The 20472-nt window shown below is 37.7% G+C and overlaps 1 long non-coding RNA gene across 3 annotated transcripts in view; it reads left to right on the top strand.

Annotated features, from left to right (window-relative positions):
* The window catches only part of LOC141277848 (uncharacterized), a 105447-nt gene extending 85487 nt beyond the window's left edge, over nt 1-19960 (top strand). The window contains exons 3-4 of one of the 3 annotated variants that reach the window (XR_012329709.1): nt 11140-11215; nt 19867-19960. This is a non-coding gene — a long non-coding RNA (uncharacterized lncRNA). Of the gene's footprint in view, nt 1-11139; nt 11216-17136; nt 17201-19866 lie in introns of those variants that run through there. The other 2 variants (XR_012329708.1, XR_012329710.1) reach the window with 2 other exon arrangements.
* The last annotated feature ends 512 nt before the right edge of the window (nt 19961-20472 follow it).

Here is a 20472-nt window from a genome sequence, read left to right as displayed (position 1 = left end):
TCTGGTGCTTTGATAAAATGGAGAACTGGGACAATATTGTACCTGGTTTAGGATAAGAATGTCTTTACATCTGAGCATAATGTTCAGGCTTGGGTGAAAGTGGAATTTATCCTGAATCATCTTGATAATTGCCTTAGCAGTCTATTCTAACAGAACTTATTTTGAATTTGGATGTGCTCTTGCTTTTAGAATATATGCTACATCCAGGGAAGGATTGTGTCAGGTAATCAGTATAGCATTGAAGAAAACTCCTTACTTTTGAAATGTTCAGTTAATATTTAGTTGATGGTACCAAACTGTTTCCTTTGTTATACTGTTTACAGAATCCAGGAGGAAAACATGAGATTATGTATTGCCCAAGTCAAGGGCACAAATCACTGATCTGAAGGGCAATAAGAGATTAGGCAAATAAAATAAGAATGCTATTTTAAAATGTAATATCCTGAAACATACCTGATTACATACTTATGATCCTAGATAGATTGAACCAATAAAATCCAAGAAGCATTTTATTTCCACAGTATATGTGTGCAGCAAACCCTAAGTGATCATTTTAAGAGGCTTATGGTGTCTGACCCGTTTCACTTTATCTCTGGCATTCTCCCATAAAGACATTGCAATAAAAATAGACACTCCTACTCAGAAGTTTATTCATTATTCCATGATGTTTGTGCATTTGAGTGTATTAATTGCTAACTTCTGTAAACCCATCTGATCTACCTTTTCAAAAAGAAACGATTAGAGGAACATTTAGCATAGATGCTCACCACCTCTTCTATTGAGAAATGCCATTTATTTCTTTTTTCTAGGCTCACCCTTTCCCCAACCCACCAGTAAATCTATCAAGGGGCTTGCATTACAGACTATTCTTTATGTTTTTTCTCTATTCTCTTTATCTTCATAAGAAATACTAAGAAGACTTTAAGGCCAGTAGCTTAATTATTTTTTCATTGTTCTCCTCTTTGATGTCTCAAACCTTTTTTTTTTTTTACATCTTTATTGGAGTATACTTGCTTTACAATGGTGTGTTAGTTTCTGCTTTATAACAAAGTGAATCAGTTATACATATACATATGTTCCCATATCTCTTCCCTCTTGCGTCTCCCTCCCTCCCACCCTCCCTATCCCACCCCTCCAGGCGGTCACAAAGCACCGAGCTGATCTCCCTGTGCTGTGCGGCTGCTTCCCACTAGCTATCTACCTTACGTTTGGTAGTGTATAAATGTCCATGCCTCTCTCTCGCTTTTCACAGCTTACCCTTCCCCCTCCCCATATCCTCAAGTCCATTCTCTATTAGGTCTGTGTCTTTATTCCTGTCTTAACCCTAGGTTCTTCATGACACTTTTTTTCTTAAATTCCATATATATGTGTTAGCACATGGTATTTGCCTTTCTCTTTCTGACTTACTTCACTCTGTATGACAGACTCTGGGTCTATCCACCTCATTACAAATAGCTCAATTTTGTTTCTTTTTATGGCTGAGTAATATTCCATTGTACACATGTGCCACATCTTCTTTTTTTTTTTTTAACATCTTTATTGGGGTATAATTGCTTTACAATGGTGTGTTAGTTTCTGCTTTATAACAAAGTGAATCAGTCATACATAAACATATGTTCCCATATGTCTTCCCTCTTGCGTCTCCCTCCCTCCCACTCTCCCTATCCCACCCCTCCAGGCTGTCACAAAGCACCGAGCCAATATCCCTGTGCCATGCGGCTGCTTCCCACTAGCTATCTACCTTACTACGTTTGTTAGTGTGTATATGCCCATGACTCTCTCTCGCCCTGTCACAGCTCACCCTTCCCCCCTCCCCATAACCTCAAGTCCGTTCTCTAGGAGGTCTGCGTCTTTATTCCTGCTTTACCCTTAGGTTCTTCATGACATTTTTTTTCTTAAATTCCATATATATGTGTTAGCATACGGTATTTGTCTTTTTCTTTCTGACTTACTTCACTCTGTATGACAGACTCTGGGTCTATCCACCTCATTACAAATAGCTCAATTTCGTTTCTTTTTATGGCTGAGTAATATTCCATTGTATATATGTGCCACATCTTCTTTATCCATTCATCCGATGATGGACACTTAGGTTGTTTCCATCTCCGGGCTATTGTAAATAGAGCTGCAATGAACATTTTGGTACATGACTCTTTTTGAATTATGGTTTTCTCAGGGTACATGCCCAGTAGTGGGATTGCTGGGTCATATGGTAGTTCTATTTGTAGTTTTTTAAGGAACCTCCATACTGTTCTCTATAGTGGCTGTACCAATTCACATTCCCACCAACAGTGCAAGAGGGTTCCCTTTTCTCCACACCCTCTCCAGCATTTATTTTTTCTAGATTTTTTGATGATGGCCATTCTGACTGGTGTGAGATGATATCTCATTGTAGTTTTGATTTGCATTTCTCTAATGATTAATGATGTTGAGCATTCTTTCATGTGTTTGTTGCCAGTCTGTATATCTTCTTTGGAGAAATGTCTATTTAGGTCTTCTGCCCATTTTTGGATTGGGTTGTTTGTTTTTCTGTTATTGAGCTACATGAGCTGCTTATAAATTTTGGACATTAATCCTTTGTCAGTTGCTTCATTTGCAAATATTTTCTCCCATTCTGAGGTTTGTCTTTTGGTCTTGTTTATGGTTTCCTTTGCTGTGCAAAAGCTTTGAAGTTTTATGAGGTCCCATTAGTTTATTTTTGTTTGCATTTTTATTTCTCTAGGAGGTGGGTCAAAAAGGATCTTGCTGTGATTTATGTCATAGAGTGTTCTGCCTATGTTTTTCTCTAAGAGTTTGATAGTTTCTGGCCTTACATTTAGGTCTTTAATCCATTTTGAGTTTATTTTTGTGTATGCTGTTAGGGAGTGATCTAATCTCATACTTTTACATGTACCTGTCCAGTTTTCCCAGCACCACTTATTGAAGAGGCTGTCTTTTCTCCACTGTACATTCCTGCCTCCTTTATTAAAGATAAGGTGACCATATGTGCGTGGGTTTATCTCTGGGCCTTCTATCGTGTTCCATTGATCTATCTTTCTGTTTTTGTGCCAGTACCATACTGTCTTGATTACTGTAGCTTTGTAGTATAGTCTGAAGTCAGGGAGGCTGATTCCTCCAGCTCCGTTTTCGTTCTCAAGATTGCTTTGGCTATTCAGGGTCTTTTGTGTTTCCATACAAATTGTGAAATTTTTTGTTCTAGTTCTGTGAAAAATGCCAGTGGTAGTTTGATAGGGATTGCATTGAATCTGTATATTGCTTTGGGTTGTAGAGTCATTTTCACAGTGTTGATTCTTCCAATCCAAGGACATGGTATATCCCTCCATCTATTTGTATCATCTTTAATTTCTTTCATCAGTGTCTTATAATTTTCTGCATATAGATCTCTTGTCTCTTAGGTAGGTTTATTCCTAGATATTTTATTCTTTTTGTTGCAATGGTAAATGGGAGTGTTTTCTTGATTTCACTTTCAGAGTTTTCATCATTAGTGTATAGGAATGCCAGAGATTTCTGTGCATTAATTTTGTATCCTGCTACTTTACCAAATTCATTGATTAGCTCTAGTAGTTTCCTGGTAGCATCTTTAGGATTCTCTATGTATAGTATCATGTCATCTGCAAACAGTGACAGCTTTACTTCTTTTCCGATTTGGATTCCTTTTATTTCCTTTTCTTCTCTGATTGCTGTGGCTAAAACTTCCAAAACTATGTTGAATAAGAGTGGTGAGAGTGGGCCACCTTGTCTTCTTCCTGATCTTCGTGGAAATGCTTTCAGTTTTTCACCATTGAGGATGATGTTGGCTGTGGTTTTGTCATATATGGCCTTTATTATGTTGTGGAAAGTTCCCTCTATGCCTACTTTCTGCAGGGTTTTTATCATAAATGGGTGTTGAATTTTGTCGAATGCTTTCTCTGCATCTACTGAGATGATCGTATGGTTTTTCTCATTCAATTTGCTAATATGGTGTATCACATTGATTGATTTATGTATATTAAAGAATCCTTGCATTCCTGGAATAAAGCTCACTTGATCATGGTGTATGATCCGTTTAATGTGCTGTTTGATTCTGTTTGCTGGTATTTTGTTGAGGATTTTTGCATCTATGTTCATCAGTGATATTGGCCTGCAGTTTTCTTTCTTTGTGACATCCTTGTCTGGTTTTGGTATCAGGGTGATGGTGGCCTCGTAGAATGAGTTTGGGAGTGTTCCTGCCTCTGCTATATTTTGGAAGACTTTGAGAAGGATAGGTGTTAGCTCTTCTCTAAATGTTTGATAGAATTCGCCTATGAAGCGATCTGGTCCTGGGCTTTTGTTTGTTGGAAGAGTTTTAATCACAGTTTCAATTTCAGTGCTTGTGATTGGCCTGTTCATATTTTCTTTTTCTTCCTGATTCAGTCTTGGCAGGTTGTGCATTTCTAAGAATTTGTCCATTTCTTCCAGGTTGTCCATTTCATTGGCATAGAGTTGCTTGTAGTACTCTCTCATGATCTTTTGTATTTCTGCAGTGTCAGTTTTACTTCTCCTTTTTCATTTCTAATTCTATTGATTTCAGTCTTCTCCCTTTTTTTCTTGATGAGTCTGGATAATGGTTTATCAATTTTGTTTATCTTCTCAAAGAACCAGCTTTTAGTTTTATTGATCTTTGCTATCGTTTCCTTTATTTCTTTTTTATTTATTTCTGATCTGATTTTTATGATTTCTTTCCTTTTGCTAAGTTTGGGGGTTTTTTGTTCTTCTCTCTCTAATTGCTTTAGGTACAAGGTTAGGTTGTTTATTCGAGATGTTTCCTGTTTCTTAAGATAGGATTGTATCATTATAAATTTCCCTCTTAGAACTGCTTTTGCTGTATCCCATAGGTTTTGGGTCGTCGTGTCTCCATTGTCATTTGTTTCTAGGTATTTTTTAATTTCCTCTTTGACTTCTTCAGTGATCACTTCTTTTTTAAGTAGTGTATTGTTTAGCCTTACAGATCTTTTCCTGTAATTGATATCTAGTCTCATAGCGTTGTGGTCAGAAAAGATACTTGATACAATTTAAATTTTCTTAAATTTACCAAGGCTTGATTTGTGACCCAAGATATGATCTATCCTGGAGAATGTTCCATGAGCACTTGAGAAAAATTCTGTATTCTGTTGTTTTTGGATGGAATGTCCTATAAATATTAAGTCCATCTTGTTTAATGTATCATTTAAAGCTTGTGTTTCCTTATTTATTTTCATTTTGGATGTTCTGTCCATTGGTGAAAGTGGGGTGTTAAAGTCCCCTACTATGAATGTGTTACTGTCGATTTCCCCTTTTACAGCTGTTTATTTGCCTTATGTATTGAGGTGCTCCTATGTTGGGTGCATAAATATTTGCAATTGTTACATCTTCTTCTTGGATCGATCCCTTGATCATTATGTAGTGTCCTTCTTTGTCTCTTCTAATAGTCTTTATTTTAAAGTCTATTTTGTCTTATATGAGAATTGCTACTCCAGCCCTCTTTTGGTTTCCATTTGCATGAAATATCTTTTTCCATCCCCTTACTTTCAGTCTGTATGTGTCTCTAGGTCTGAAGTGGGTCTCTTGTAGACAGCAAATATATGGGTCTTGTTTTTGTATCCATTCAGCCAATCTGTGTCTTTTGGTGGGAGCATTTAGTCCATTTACATTTAAGGTAATTATCGATATTTATGTTCCTATTCCCATTTTCTTAATTGTTTTGGGTTCGTTATTGTAGGTCTTTTCCTTCTCTTGTGTTTCTTGCCTAGTTCCTTTAGCAGTTGTTGTAAAGCTGGTTTTATGGTGCTGAACTCTCTCAGCTTTTGCTTGTCTGTAAAGGTTTTAATTTCTCCATCCAATCTGAATGAGATCCTTGCTGGGTAGAGTAATCTTGGTTGCAGGGTTTTCTCCTTCAACACTTTAAATATGTCCTGCCAGCCCCTTCTTGCTTGCTGAGTTTCTGCTGAAAGATCAGCTGTTAACCTTATGGGGATTCCCTTGTGTGTTATTTGTTGTTTTTCCCTTGCTGCCTTTAATATGTTTTCTTTGTATTTAATTTTTGACAGTTTGATTAATATGTGTCTTGGTGTATTTCTCCTTGGATTTATCCTGTATGGGACTCTCTGTGCTTCCTGGACTTGATTAACTATTTCCTTTCCCATATTAGGGAAGTTTTCAACTATAATCTCTTCAAATATTTTCTCAGTCCCTTTCTTTTTCTCTTCTTCTTCTGGAACCCCTGTAATTCGAATGTTGTTGCGTTTAATGTTGTCCGAGAAGTCTCTGAGAGTGTCCTCAGTTCTTTTCATTCTTTTTTCTTTATTCTGCTCTGTAGTAGTTATTTCCACTATTTTATCTTCCAGGTCACTTATCCATTCTTCTGCCTCAGTTATTCTGCTATTGATCCCATCTAGAGTATTTTTCATTTCATTTATTGTGTTGTTCATCGTTGTTTGTTTCATCTTTAGTTCTTCTAGGTCCGTGTTAAATGTTTCTTGCATTTTGTCTATTCTATTTCCAAGATTTTGGATCATCTTTTCTATCATTATTCTGAATTCTTTTTCAGGTAGACTGCCTATTTCCTCTTCATTTGTTAGGTCTTGTGGTTTTTATCTTGCTCCTTCATCTGCTGTGTGTTTTTCTGTCTTCTCAGTTTGCTTATCTTACTGTGTTTGGGGTCTCCTTTTTGCAGGCTGCAGGTTCCTAGTTCCCGTTGTTTTTGGCGTCTGTCCCCAGTGGCTAAGGTTGGTTCAGTGGGTTGTGTAGGCTTCCTGGTGGAGGGGAGTAGTGCCTGTGTTCTGGTGGATGAGGCTGGATCTTGTCTTTCTGGTGGGCAGGTCCACGTCTGGGGGTGTTTTTTCGGGTGTTTGTGGACTTATGACTTTAGGCAGCCTCTCTGCTAATGGGTGGGGTGTGTTCCTGTCTTGCTAGTTGTTTGGCATAGGATGTCCAACATTGTAGCTTGCTGGTCGTTGAGTGAAGCTGGGTACTGGTGTTGAGATGGAGATCTCTGGGAGATTTTCGCTATTTGATATGTGGAGCTGGGAGGTCTCTTGTGGACCAGTGTCCTGAACTCGGCTCTCCCACCTCAGAGGCACAGCACTGACTCCTGGCTGGAGCACCAAGATCCTTTCATCCGCACAGCTCAGAATAAAAGGGAGAAAAAGTAGAATGAAAGAATTAGTAGAAGAAAGAAAGAAAGGAAGGAAGGAAGAAAGGAGGGAGGGAGGGAGGAAGGAGGGAAGGAAGGAAAAAAAGAAAGAAAATAAAATAGAGTAAAATAAAATAAAGTAAGATAAAATATAATAAAGTTATTAAATAAAAAAATAATTATTAAGAGAAAAAAAAGAAAAAAATTGAAAACAAACAAAAACGGACAGATAGAACCCTAGGACAAATGGTGGAAACAAAGCTATACAGACAAAATCTCACACAGAAGCATACACATACACACTCGCAAAAAGAGGAAAAGGGGAAAAAATTATAAATCTTGCTCTCAAAGTCCACCTCCTTAATTCGGGATGATTCGTTGTCTATTCATGTATTCCACAGATGCAGGGTACATCAAGTTGATTGTGGAGCTTTAATCCCCCGCTTCTGAGGCTGCTGGGAGAGATTTCCCTTTCTCTTCTTTTTTCTCACAGCTCCCAGGGGCTCAGCTGTGGATTTGGCCCCGCCTCTGCGTGTAGGTCGCTGGAGGGCGTCTGTTCTTTGCTCAGACAGGACAGGGTTAAAGGAGCCGCTGATTCGGGGGCTCTGGCTCACTCAGGCCGGGGGGAGGGAGGTTTACGGAGTGCGGGGTGAGCCTGTGGCCGCAGAGGCTGGCGTGACATTGCACCAGCCTGAGGCGTGCCGTGCGTTCTCCCGGGGAAGTTGTCCCTGGATCCCGGGACCCTGGCAGTGGTGGGCTGCACAGGCTCCCCGGAAGGGGGGTGTGGATAGTGACCTGTGCTCGCACACAGGGTTCTTGGTGGCGACAGCAGCAGCCTTAGCATCTCATGCCCGTCTCTGGTGTCCGCGCTTTTAGCTGTGGCTCGCGGCTGTCTCTGGAGCTCCTTTAAGCAGCGCTCTTAATCCCCTCTCCTCACGCACCAGGAAACAAAGAGGGAAAAAAAAGTCTCTTGCGTCTTTGGCAGGTCCAGACTTTTCCCCGGACTCCCTCCCGGCTAGCCGTGGCGGACTAACCCCCTGCAGGCTGTGTTCACGCCGCCAACCCCAGTCCTCTTCCGGCGCTCCGACTGAAGCCTGAGCCTCAACTCCCAGGCCCGCCCACACTGGTGGGTGAGCAGAGAAGCCTCTGGGACTGGTGAGTGCCGAACGGCCCTGACCCTGTGTGCGGGAATCTCTCCACTTTGCCCTCCGCATCCCTGTTGCTGTGCTCTCCTCCGCGGCCCCGAAACTTTCCCCCTCCACCACCCGCAGTCTCCACCCGTGAAAGGGCTTCCTAGTGTGTGGAAACCTTCCACCTTCACAGCTCCCTCCCACTGGTGCAGGTCCCGTGCCTATTCTTTTGTCTCTGTTTTTTCTTTTGCCCTACCTAAGTACGTGGGGAGTTTCTTGCCTTTTGGGAGGTCTGAGGTCTTCTGCCAGCGTTCAGTAGGTCTGATGTCTCATACTTCAACTGTCAACCTTCAAAGTCATAATTTTTGAGCTGTATTTTGAGTTCTATTCCTCTTGCTATTAATGGCTAACCTAAGAAGGTATAGATATGTTGCCGCATTTTTCCAGTGTAAAATGTCTAATACAAGACACCCAGAGTTGCTTTCATAAACCGTGATGGGAGATGCTATCAGCGTTTGCAGTTGCTGTATAAAATGGGCAGTTTTGCTCTTCTTTATGAATTTGAGATCTCTCTCAGTCCAGGAGTAAAATGATAGGTAACTGAAATTTACTTTATTTCTGTTACTTCCCTGACTTCATTACAGAATTATGAAATCTCTTGATTTTCAGTTTTTGAGTGGTAAGAAGTTCTGAGGCTCTGTTTGAGTGGCAGTGTCCCTGTCCCCTGGGGAGTCCTTGCTGTGAGCACTATAGATCCTCTTTCCTTATTCATTCTATTTCTTCTCCTTTCTATGGATCCTGGTTTCTTCTGGAAACTTTGCCAGAGACACCGTGCCTTCCCAAGTACATGTCGACTCATTTCTCCATCATATTTAATTTCTTTATGCTAACAGTATCTGTGACTATCTATATACCTACCTAACAGCCATTTATATATGTTTATCTGTGAAACATGATAATTTTGATACCTATGAAATTCTAAACAGTAATATATATGCTTTATACACATTTTCTAATTTAATTTAATTCTCAAAAGAATCCCATAAGATACGTATTATGGCATTTTACCAAAGAAAAGTATATTTTTACTTATCTACTTAAAATAATAATAACCACAACAACAAGTTACTGAATTCCTAATGTGTAGTAGGCATTGTACTAGGAGCCTTACTTGTTTTTTTATGTGATTATTTATTGCCTTGTTTGAAACTAGATTTAAAGCAGCTTAATTTAACTATTCTTTAATTTTCATAGCAACTCTGAAAATGGAAATCTCATTTTAGAGATGAAAAGATCTTCTAATTTATTCATAAAGCTCTATTTATTCATTTTATATTTACGTAACAATCCATTAAATGGCACTTTTGGGGGAGCCTTTCCTGATTGCCTACCCTTTCCTTGTTTTGTTTATCATAGGCCCTTATAGTAGCTAGAAAATTTTATTTGTAACACTTGTTCCACTTTATATGTTTACTGGCTTTATAAATGTTATTCTCTATACAAAACTAGAAAATATGGCTGAATGAAAATAGAAAAAAAATTCTGCTCCCTCTTTCTAGAATACTCTTCCCCTTCTTTATTGTCTGGCGTCCTTGAGCTAAAGAGTCACTTATCGGGGAGCTTTCTGGTCCCTAGATTAAGTCTTTATTTTAAATGTTCCTTTAGCTCTGTATAATTCTCCCTCAAAGAATTTAGCAGTGTTTTGATTAAGTAATTCCTTTTTTTTATTTAAGACTTTATTTTTTTAGAGCAGTCTTAGGTTTACAGCAAAACTGGGGAGAAGGTGCAGACAGTTCTCACAAACTCCTGCCCACACACATTCACAGCCTACCCCACTATCAATATCTAGCACCATGGTGGTACATTTGTTACAATCAGGGAAATTACAGTGACGCATCATTATCCCCCAGAGTTCATACTTTACATTATGGCTCACTCTGCATGTTGTACATTCTATGGAAAAGTATATATGGCATGTATCCACCATTATAGTATCATACAGAGTATTCACACTGCTTTAAAAATCCTCTGTGCTCTGCCTGTTCATCCCTCCCCACCTGCACTCACGAATCTTTTTACTGTCTCCATAGTTCTGTCATTTCCAGGATGTCATATATTTGGAATCATACACTGTGTAGATTTTTCAGATTGACTTCTTTTACTTAATGTACATTTAAGTTTGCTCCATGTTTTTTCATGGCTTGATAGCTCATTTCTGTTTAGTGCTGAATAATATTCTATTGTCTGAATGTACCACAGTTTATTTTTCTATTTACCTTCTGAAGGACATCTTGGTTGCTTCCAAGTTTTGGCAATTATGAATAAAGTTGCCATAAATATCCATGTGCAGGTTTTTGTGTGGACATAAATTTCAATTCCTTAGTAATTATTTTTTAAAAAAATAAGTTCGCTCAACCAATATATATTTATTCCTGCCTTCTTATGTGCCAGGCACTGTGCTAGTTTCTGGGTGGGAGGTGTTTGCCTTCGTGTCTGCTCTCCCTGGAGAACATAGGCTCAATGAGGGTGGGCATCTGTTTAGTGTGTTCATCACTGTATTCAAGGATTCCTTGTTTTCTGACATAATTAGATGTATGAAAGACACACCTATATCAAAATGACTGAGACAGGTTGAAAGGAAAAGGACAAGCAAAGATGTAAGAGGCAAATGCAAAGCAAAAACAAACCAGGAGGTGGTATAATAATATCAGACCACATTGAGTCAAACACATAGTATCTTATAATGATAAAGGTATAGTCTTCAGTGAAAATCTGGTATCAACATTTATGTACTGTGCAGCAAAGCATCAAAATTTATATTTACTAAATAATGAACTTACAGAGAAACCTTCCTCAATTTTTGTATGTATATTTTTTCAGCTTCTTGCCACAAAATCCCTAGGTATAATAAGCCATGTGAAACACCTGCATCTGGCCATCGGCTCCTGAAATTCAGGTGGGTTCTTGGATACAACTCTTGAATATAGTGAGGAAGTTCATGGATTATGATAACATTGAAAAACTGGGGGATTTATTTTTCTTGAGTTAACAAACCCTGGTCGCTGCCCTAGTTCGTGGATTTTTTGTTGTTGTTGTTCTCTCCTGGTAATGCTCTATGTTGAAACCAAATCCATGTCCCCGTGACTCTGAAGTCTGTATTCCTTACACTCTGTGTGCTCTCCCCTCCACCCCAGCCTACCCATCTTTTATTTCCTCCTGTGTCTCTATGGGTTCATTAGGCCTTCAGTGGCAACAAATAGAAGAAGCTAAATAAAGGGACACAAAGGCAAAGGAGCCCTTATTTTAAAATATTGAAGTTAAATTATTTGAAAACTGGATTTTAAAAAATATCCAGTTAAGCTCTCATTTAAATGTAAAGGTATAATAAATATATTCTCATGTGTATAAGAATCAGAAAATGTATCACACAAAGACATTCTTTGTGAATGTAGTAGAGAGGTTGTACTCCTAATACAAATGAGAAATAAATACAGGAGGTAGCAATAAGTGGAAAGTAAGAAGGTGAGTGAATATCTTACTAAGTGCTAGTTTTATCTTTTTTTAAAAAAAGCATGACAAATGAAGCAGACAAAATAATATCTGAACAATACAGAATTAAAAATCTAGACATGCTATTTTGGAATGGAAATGAAGGAGGAGACCAAGAATGTGTCTATTTTAGGGGAGCGAGGTGAAGTATAGATGTGTCTAAGAAATTATTAGAGACAGATAAACATAATATGAATGAGCAATGAACAGAAGAAGAGAAAGTGAATATCTGATTTTAAGGCTGGAAGAAATTTTGTACTTGCTAATAGAAAGAAGAAATAAAAATTAAAAAAATATAGAATGACTAAAAATATGAAATGGAGAAAAACATTCTAATATAACAGTAAATGGATAAAATTTACTAATGAAACATAGAAGCAGTGATTGGATTAAAATATATGATATATGATAAATAAGGCACCACAAGGAAAGGATAGACAGCAGGTGTTCAGGAAATTAGTTCATTAAATGCAGAAAACTAAAGCTGGATTCCTAATAATACTATATACATAGGTGGACACCAAATAAATTAAAGATCTAAATGGGAAGGTTAAGCCATAAAACAAAGAATAAAATGTTGGAGGATATCTTTGTGACTTAGGGATTAACAAAAATAATTTTTCATATAAGACTGAAAAATAAGAAGCCAAAAATTAAAAAAGAAAAAAATAGGGAGAGAGAAATGTGACAATATCAAAATGAAGGATTCCTGCTGAATGAAGGATACAATAAACGAAGTTCACATATTGGGCAAAGATGTTTGAAACATCTAAAACCTGCAAGGAATTCATACCTACAATAGAAAAGAAAACTGGAAATCCCCAAGAAAAAGACATAAAATTCATAGCAAAAGGAACAGAAGGTGTACACAATTTCACAGACAAGAAAACTCAGAAATTTAACACGTGTTTGAAGAAATGCTCAATATCAATTGTTATCAGAGAAATGTTAATTAGAACAAAACTGAGATGACACCTGATACTCAACAGCATATGGGATATTAGAAAAGGAAAGCAGCAAGTTTTAATGTGTAGAGAGCAACTCTCGTGATCTGTGGTGGGAGGGCCATTCTGCAGGGCAGTTTTGTAGCATTTGGTAAGATTGTGCTGGGTACACCTAACAACCCAGTGACTATCCCAGAGAAACTCTCCCCCCTTGACCCCAAGGTGATATGTCAAAAAATCTTCAGCTTTCTTTGATGGAATGTTGGATTCATCAGTAGGAGAATGGATAAGTAAAAGTGGCATGTTAATACATGTGATAGAACCATATGTGCATAAAAAATAAGCTAGATGTAGAGATTAAAAATCTGAGTAGAAGAATGTTAATAGGACAAAAATAAGAAGGAGAACGTGATTTATGTGATTTACAGCATAATGCCATTTGTGTAGTTTAAACACATACGCACAAAAAACAGGACCTATTTTACAAGAATATGTGTATTTGAAGAAATACAGTAAGCATACTTAATAGGAGCCTAGAAAGGCAGGGTAACAGAAGCAGGATCTTGGTATAAAGGGGAAAAATAACCAAGAGAAGGTCTTGGACAGACTGATGTCCCAAGAGGAGAGAGGGCAAGAGATGGAGAGAGCAAAGGAAGAAAACTGGCTGAAGGGAAGCAAAATGGGTGGGAATCTAGATCTCCAGCTCCTTCTGCACCTGCGACAGTTCTTTTTCTTGTGCTCTTTTATGGGGCTCCTGAGTACGATTTCACTTTAAAAAATTTCTGGTGCTAAAAATCTGTTTTAAAGACAGGGACCTAGGTGGATAAAGTTCTGTGCTTAGAAGCAGGTGCGTTAAATTCCACAACATGCCCCAACACAGCCTGCGTGCCTTAGGGTAAAACGCTGAAACCCGGCTTTGTTTCCCCACCTGTAAAGTGAGAGTAAAACACCTCTGTTTTTCTTAATCTCTCAAGATTGTTATGATAAGGAAAAAGAATCCGATGACCCTTGAAATTATATCTAAAATCAATGAGTCATGCAAGAAAATACCTGTTGCTGTGCTGTATTAATGGATAGGATTGTTCTTGCCCAGAGGTTTCTCTGTAGCATCTGTGAGCAGTAAAAAATTGCATGGGATTAGGCTTAGAAATATGCCCATGGAAATCTCTGCGCTCAGCCCTGAATCCCCTCCTAACCCCACCCCAAGTGAGAAATGAGATGAGGCCCTCAGATATTTTGTCAGTCAGGTACTCCCTTATTGGAAGCAGGTCTAGGCTAGGTTCCCTTAGCGCTGAATGAATGGTCTGATTTATAAAATGCCTTATGTCTGTTGTTTCCCTTCTCTTTTTCTGATTTATCTCTTTAATTAACCCAGTGATTCTCAAACTTTTTGTCCCAGTGACATTTTACACTCTTAAAAATTATTGAAAACTCCACAGAGCTTTGACTTTTGCAGGTTATATCTATTGATATTTACTACATTAGATATTACAACTGAGAAGTTAAAACATATTTATTCATTAAATCATTTAAAAATAACAACAAACCCATGGTAATTAACATAAAAACATTTCCAAAGCAAATAACAATATATTCCAAAATAAATAATGTTTTCCAAAAGCAAAAAAAGAACTTAGAATAGTGGTATTGTTTTTATAGTTTTACAAATCTCCTTAGATTCTTACAACTGCTACCAGAAGAATATGTTCAGTGAAATGTTGAGTTTAGGTATCAAATAATGTCTCAGAAAATTTTATAGCCTGGAATATACAACTTCTACAGTTGGAAGATAGCCTAACAGTAGCACTTTCTATTTTAAACCTAATGAAGGAATCCAGGAAAATTTGACTTCAAAATATTTGTCTCACAAATGACTTTTATAAGGAACATTGAACCTGTCTGGAAAACATTATGCTGAACTATATGAAATTGTTAATATTTGACCATCTTTTAAACCTATAAAAGCAGAAGTGTCATATGGGTTTTACTGATATGGATAGGAGAGTAAAGCCTATTTGTGTTCTCTTTTATAATAAGTTTATTTATTTATTTTTGGCTGCATTGGGTCTTCGTTGCTGCACGCAGGCTTTCTCTAGTTGGGGTGAGCGGGGGCTACTCTTTGTTGCGGTGTGTGGGCTTCTCGTTGCGGTGGCTTCTCTTGTTGCGGAGCACAGGCTCTAGGACCATGGGCTTCAGTAGTTGTGGCTCAAGGGCTCTAGAGTGCAGGCTCAGTAGTTGTGGTACACGGGCTTTGTTGCTCCGCGGCATGTGGGATCTTCCCAGACCAGGGCTCGAACCCGTGTCCCCTGCATTGGCAGGCGGATCCCTAACCACTGCGCCTATTTGTGTTCTTTTTAAAAAATATTAAGGAGAATATTTACCTTCTCTAAGGCGGAATTTAGGTCATACTTTAACAAGAAGAGTCATCTTAGAGCAGGTTTCTGGAAAAGTTTGAAGGTATGGTTTATGGGATGAGTCTTGACTAATGATGGAAGATTCAAGACGGTCTAGAAATTTATGATGAATTCATCAGTTATCACCTCTGTTTTTGACTCCAGTACATAACATTTTGTTTGAGATGAAAACTGATTCAATTTTTTTTGGAAATCAAAATACTAGCCGTCAGGGGCAGGGTGACTAGTACAAATCTTAAAATTGTTCATTTTTATTATTACTGATCAGTCGTATTAGAACTCACCATGATAATAACAGTATAGTAATAATACTTTTCTTTGAATAAGAAGCAAGAATATATTTATAAGTTTGTCCATTCAAAACACTTACTGTGATAAACGTATCTAATATTTAATCATATATGTCCATGTAGTGATATTTTTTACTTACAATGTATTCCTTCTTAGACCAAAGCCCATCCTATCAAACTCAAGAGTTATGTAAAGATATTTCTTGGCATTGATGCTTCATATTTTAAAATACAAATAGTTACTGTGTTCTGATATTCTAATGTGCTACAACCAAAGGAATCACTTTTTAATTTATGATGAATATAAATTTTAATCATTATTTGTTTCCCTGAACTGTGTACTAGTTATAAATTATTTGAAAGACAGTGTGAAATGTCAACAAATCTTACATGACAGTGTAGCTCATTTAGTGTCTTAAATCAAGTGTTTTGCACTGGGAGCTAGGCAACCAGGATTTTTAGCCAAAATAAGGCATAGGAAAATGCAGAAAGGCTTTCTCTTTTTCCTGACATCATTGTACAGAAAATTCAAAGTGTTTCTGTCCTCACTACTCAGTTTTGTACGTATCCAGGTCTGTGGCTAGTTAAGATAAGATACCTGCATTTATTGAGTACCTTATCAAAGATTGCTCAAAGCATTCTACCGTATTCTACCAGAATGTCCATAAAGTAGAGGAACTCCTAAATAAATATAGGACAGTAGGAATGGAAGTAGTATAATACAGATTATAATTTTCAGTGGAGAAGTTAGGTTCAGGAAAAATAAACACCATTTAGTTACTGGCATTAAGGAAGCAATACATGTCCAAAAAGGAGAGAGCAGAATTGTGGCAGTGTCTGCTACAACCTGGTGTTCCCAAATCCTGTGTCCCACTTACTGTCCTATCCAGTGTGCATCCTATTCACCAGGCCACCTCTCTGATACATCTAGGGAAGAGCGGAACAGAGACATTGATGCTGGCTGTGGAATGGGCTCTGTGAATTTGTCAAAGAATAAGTCAAAGAGAAGTGAGCCTCTTCTCTGATTATTAAGTCATGTTCCTTTTCCTTCAGAAAATAAAGCAAAGGTTTCAATGTACTCAGGGAAAAGAACAGAAATCAAGTAATTGCTAGGTTTTCTTTAGCTTATTATTTTGGGGAAGAACTAACCCTAATTCTTCTAACTTCTTCTCCTAAGCCATGTTTTTGTCCAAACCATTTTTGAATTTCTGTTTTCTGACCCCTGTGTTTTCTATATTGTGCCTATGGCATTCAGAAGCCAAACACAGTATTTGAAAGAGTATTAACTAATGCTGAGTCAAACAATGGAGGGTGGATAAAGCCATATTACTGTTTATATGTACATCCCATGGTGCATATGAGATATCGGAACCAGCTAGGAAGAGTCCACTTAACACCGTTTTCTTCCTGCTCCAATAGCAGCTCCTTTCTTTTCTTAGTTACTGTCCTCTGTCTGATTGAGAGATATATTAGACAAAAGCATCATGGATGGAACTGAATGTTTTTTGAGAAATATATAATGTAGTGTATGTGATAGAAAACCACCAAAATTGTATTCTGGGGTGTGCATGATAGGAAATTAGACCAGATGCTAAAATGTATGTTGGGAAAGAATAGCACATTTTTATTTCTAGCTGTTAAATCAATGTGGCATAATATCATTTTTTTGCTTTTCAAAAGATAGGCAAATCTGTAATCTTGGGCCCAGAAATTAGGGAGAGGCACAGAGGTATTTTACAAGTACTGCCATTTATCAAGTAAGTACTAGTTTCCTCTAAAAGCCTCTGCTAAGATTCTCTCTCTCTCTCTCTCTAAATATTATAAAGGAGAAAAGGGTTGGGGTAACACTGTTAAAATTATATATATTATACCTTATCTGTAGTTCTGACCCATCTTTCTTTCACCTGTCTCCTAAACTAAGCCTGATAGGGCAGGCCGACTGAGTAGTGCGGGACTGCCTAAGTACTTATTCTCATAAGGAGCTAATAAGGACTCATATGTAGAGAAATGACCATTTATTTGGGATCTGGGACAAGGCTTTGCTAAATATTTTATGTAGGAGTCTTGTTTACCATTTTGGTTCTTTTGATGTCACTGATTGTGTGAAATTGTTACTTAGGTCATAAACCCATAGAAATGTTATGGCAGGCAGGTATATTGCCCTTAATAAGAGGCTTGATTCAGAGTAACTATTACCAAGGCCAGCAATACTGTACAGGTTTCCACACTTCAGAGAGCAGTTGTTCTCAGAAATTCCCTTCCAAAACACATTGGGTCTCACTATCTTGGCATGCTCATGAGCTGTTGTCTTACAGTATCTCAGTAATGGGACAGCTCTATTCTATAAATAGCTTCAGATAATAACTTCATAAACACAATGCAATTATACAAATAAGATTTAAAACTACTTTGAAAAAGACAGGTTTGAACTAATTTGATTAAAGTCATAAATTATTGTTTATCTATTTCCTTGTTACCATTCATGGTTTGACACTTGTGGAGTACACTGATGTTAATATAATGCATTAGGAAGAATTCCCCTCCTGAGAGCCAGTGTAGCTTAGCAAAGTGATATTTAATGTTTTCTATGATATTTATTTAACTAAAATGGCTGATTAGATGTTAAACAGAATAGAGGTTAATGATCTTTGTTATTGGTATTATAAAAAATTTTTAAAAAGAATAAAATAGGGTTAATGATGTATGCCATTATTGTTATTATGGGGATTAAAAACATGCAGTTGTTGGCTGCTGTGAAAAAATAGGCACCAAGCTGTGAGTAATTAGCAAAAGTATATTATCTTCTAACCTTACAATTAATTACTTCGTTTGGCTGTATTACTTTTTAATGATGGTCTTCATTGGCTTCATGTAAATATATAAATCTGTACATAATTTTAAATCTAAGTGATAAAAGCAAACTCTTGATGATTTTCTACATCTGAGAAGGAACCAATGCAATCTATAGCCAATATTAAAGACAATACCTGGGAAGAGATGACAGAACCAACAACTTCTAGACATGGTGAAGTCAGGGGAGACCTACTGGAAGAAGCTTTGGAGATATTAGTTTTGGGAACAATCAAAACTTCTGACCCTTTGACCACCTCCACCAACCCAGGAATGCTCTTTTGTTCTTTAGATTGTTCAATAAAAAGACTTTTGTTTTTCTTTTCCATATGCATTATTTTTAGGGTTGCCAGATTTAGGAAATAAAAGTACCGGGTGCCCAGCTACATTTAAATTTTAGATAAACTATGAATAATATTTTAATATAAGTGCTTCCATGGAATATTTGAGACCTACTTATACTAAAAAATTATTTATTATTTGCGTGAAATTCAAATTTAACTGGGAATCCTGTGTTTTACCTGGTAACCCTAATTATTTTAAGCTTCCTGGATTTTATTGCACTAGCATTGGTTAATAAATTCACACATTAGATTTGAAATGAAATATCCTCAAAGGCATAAAAATGCAAGTATTCTTCCTTTGCAGTTTAATTCAAACTTGTAATGTTTTTCTAAACTAAACCACCCTTTTTGTATACAGAATTCACAAGAACATTTACATCTGTTTATAGAGCGTGTTTCTATATTGTTGGCCTACATACATTTCTAAATAAGGGTGCCTTTTCCTAAGTTCTTTATGTCACTGTTATCATAGCTAGAAATTCTATGCTAGAGGAGTATGATTGAGTGGAGTAAACAAGGGTGGATACCATACAATAGTGAAAAGTGTGTTAAAGGTTATTTACCTGTTGCTGACTCTGGTCATCCTTCGACATTCCCTCTGGCCTGCATCCCTATTCCTGGTAACAATACAAGTAGTGTTCAAAGAATTATAGATTTCTAATTGCTTTTGGGGGAGATTACTAATACATAGTCTTTCTATTCTTTTCTCAAAGAACTAATGAGAGATCTGCTAAGGCAGGTTGGGATATTTGGGTTCTGATGATGTTTACAAAGCTAATTTTTTTTTTTTTTTTTTTTTTTCGGTACGCGGGCCTCTCACTGTTGTGGCCTCTCCCGCTGCGGAGCACAGGCTCCGGACGCGCAGGCTCAGCGGCCATGACTCAGGGGCCCAGCCGCTCCGCGGTATGTGGGATCTTCCCGGACCGGGGCACGAACCCATGTCCCCTGCATCGGCAGGCGGACTCTCAACCACTGCGCCACCAGGGAAGCCCTACAAAGCTAATTTTTAAAGTTAGTTTGCCAAAGTAAATATTTTACATCATTGCATTATTATGTGCTCAGTGTCCAGAGAGGAACATTTTGGGGGGTAAATATGCTTGATTTAGTCCTCTTAAGTTGTTTGTTGGATTTTGAATGTTTGCTTCTAATTATATGTTATTCTAGTGGGATGGACATATAGGCTGTCTGAGTTTGTCTTTTTTTCTTAATTTGTTAGACTCCGTATCTTTGGAGGAAATGGAGAAATGAATTTATCCTTGATCTTGATCCAATTTGGATGTAGACCAACAAAGGTGTGAGCTCTTAGGAGGCATAATCATTTATTTTTGTGTTGCTATCAGAGAAGAGTGTTGTGTAAAAAGAATCCATGCATCTCTAATATTTATACATGAGTTAAACATGTTGACTTCTATCCTTATGTTTCAATTGACATTTGTTTACAGGCAAGTTTTCTTAAACTTGTTGATATATTTTGTATTCATATTGAGACATGAAAAACTCAAAGTCTTTGTGTTAATTCATTCAATCAAAATTTAATTTTTACTTAATACCTTTTAGTCATTGAATGCTGTGTGGTCGAAGAGCTACACCTAGGTCAAACCACATGAAATTGATAATGTTAGTCTGGTTTTTTTTTGGGTTTTTTTTTGTTTTTTTGTGGTATGCGGGCCTCTCACTGTTGTGGCCTCTCCCGTTGCGGAGCCACAGGCTCCGGACACGCAGGCTCAGCGGCCATGGCTCACGGGCCCAGCCGCTCCGCGGCATGTGGGATCTTCCCCTCCGCGGCATATGGGATCTTCCCGGACCAGGGCACGAACCCGTG

This window comes from Tursiops truncatus, chromosome 2, assembly GCF_011762595.2.
Source record: "Tursiops truncatus isolate mTurTru1 chromosome 2, mTurTru1.mat.Y, whole genome shotgun sequence".
NCBI classification, from domain to species: domain Eukaryota; kingdom Metazoa; phylum Chordata; class Mammalia; order Artiodactyla; family Delphinidae; genus Tursiops; species Tursiops truncatus.
This window is presented reverse-complemented; position numbering and strand designations above follow the sequence as displayed.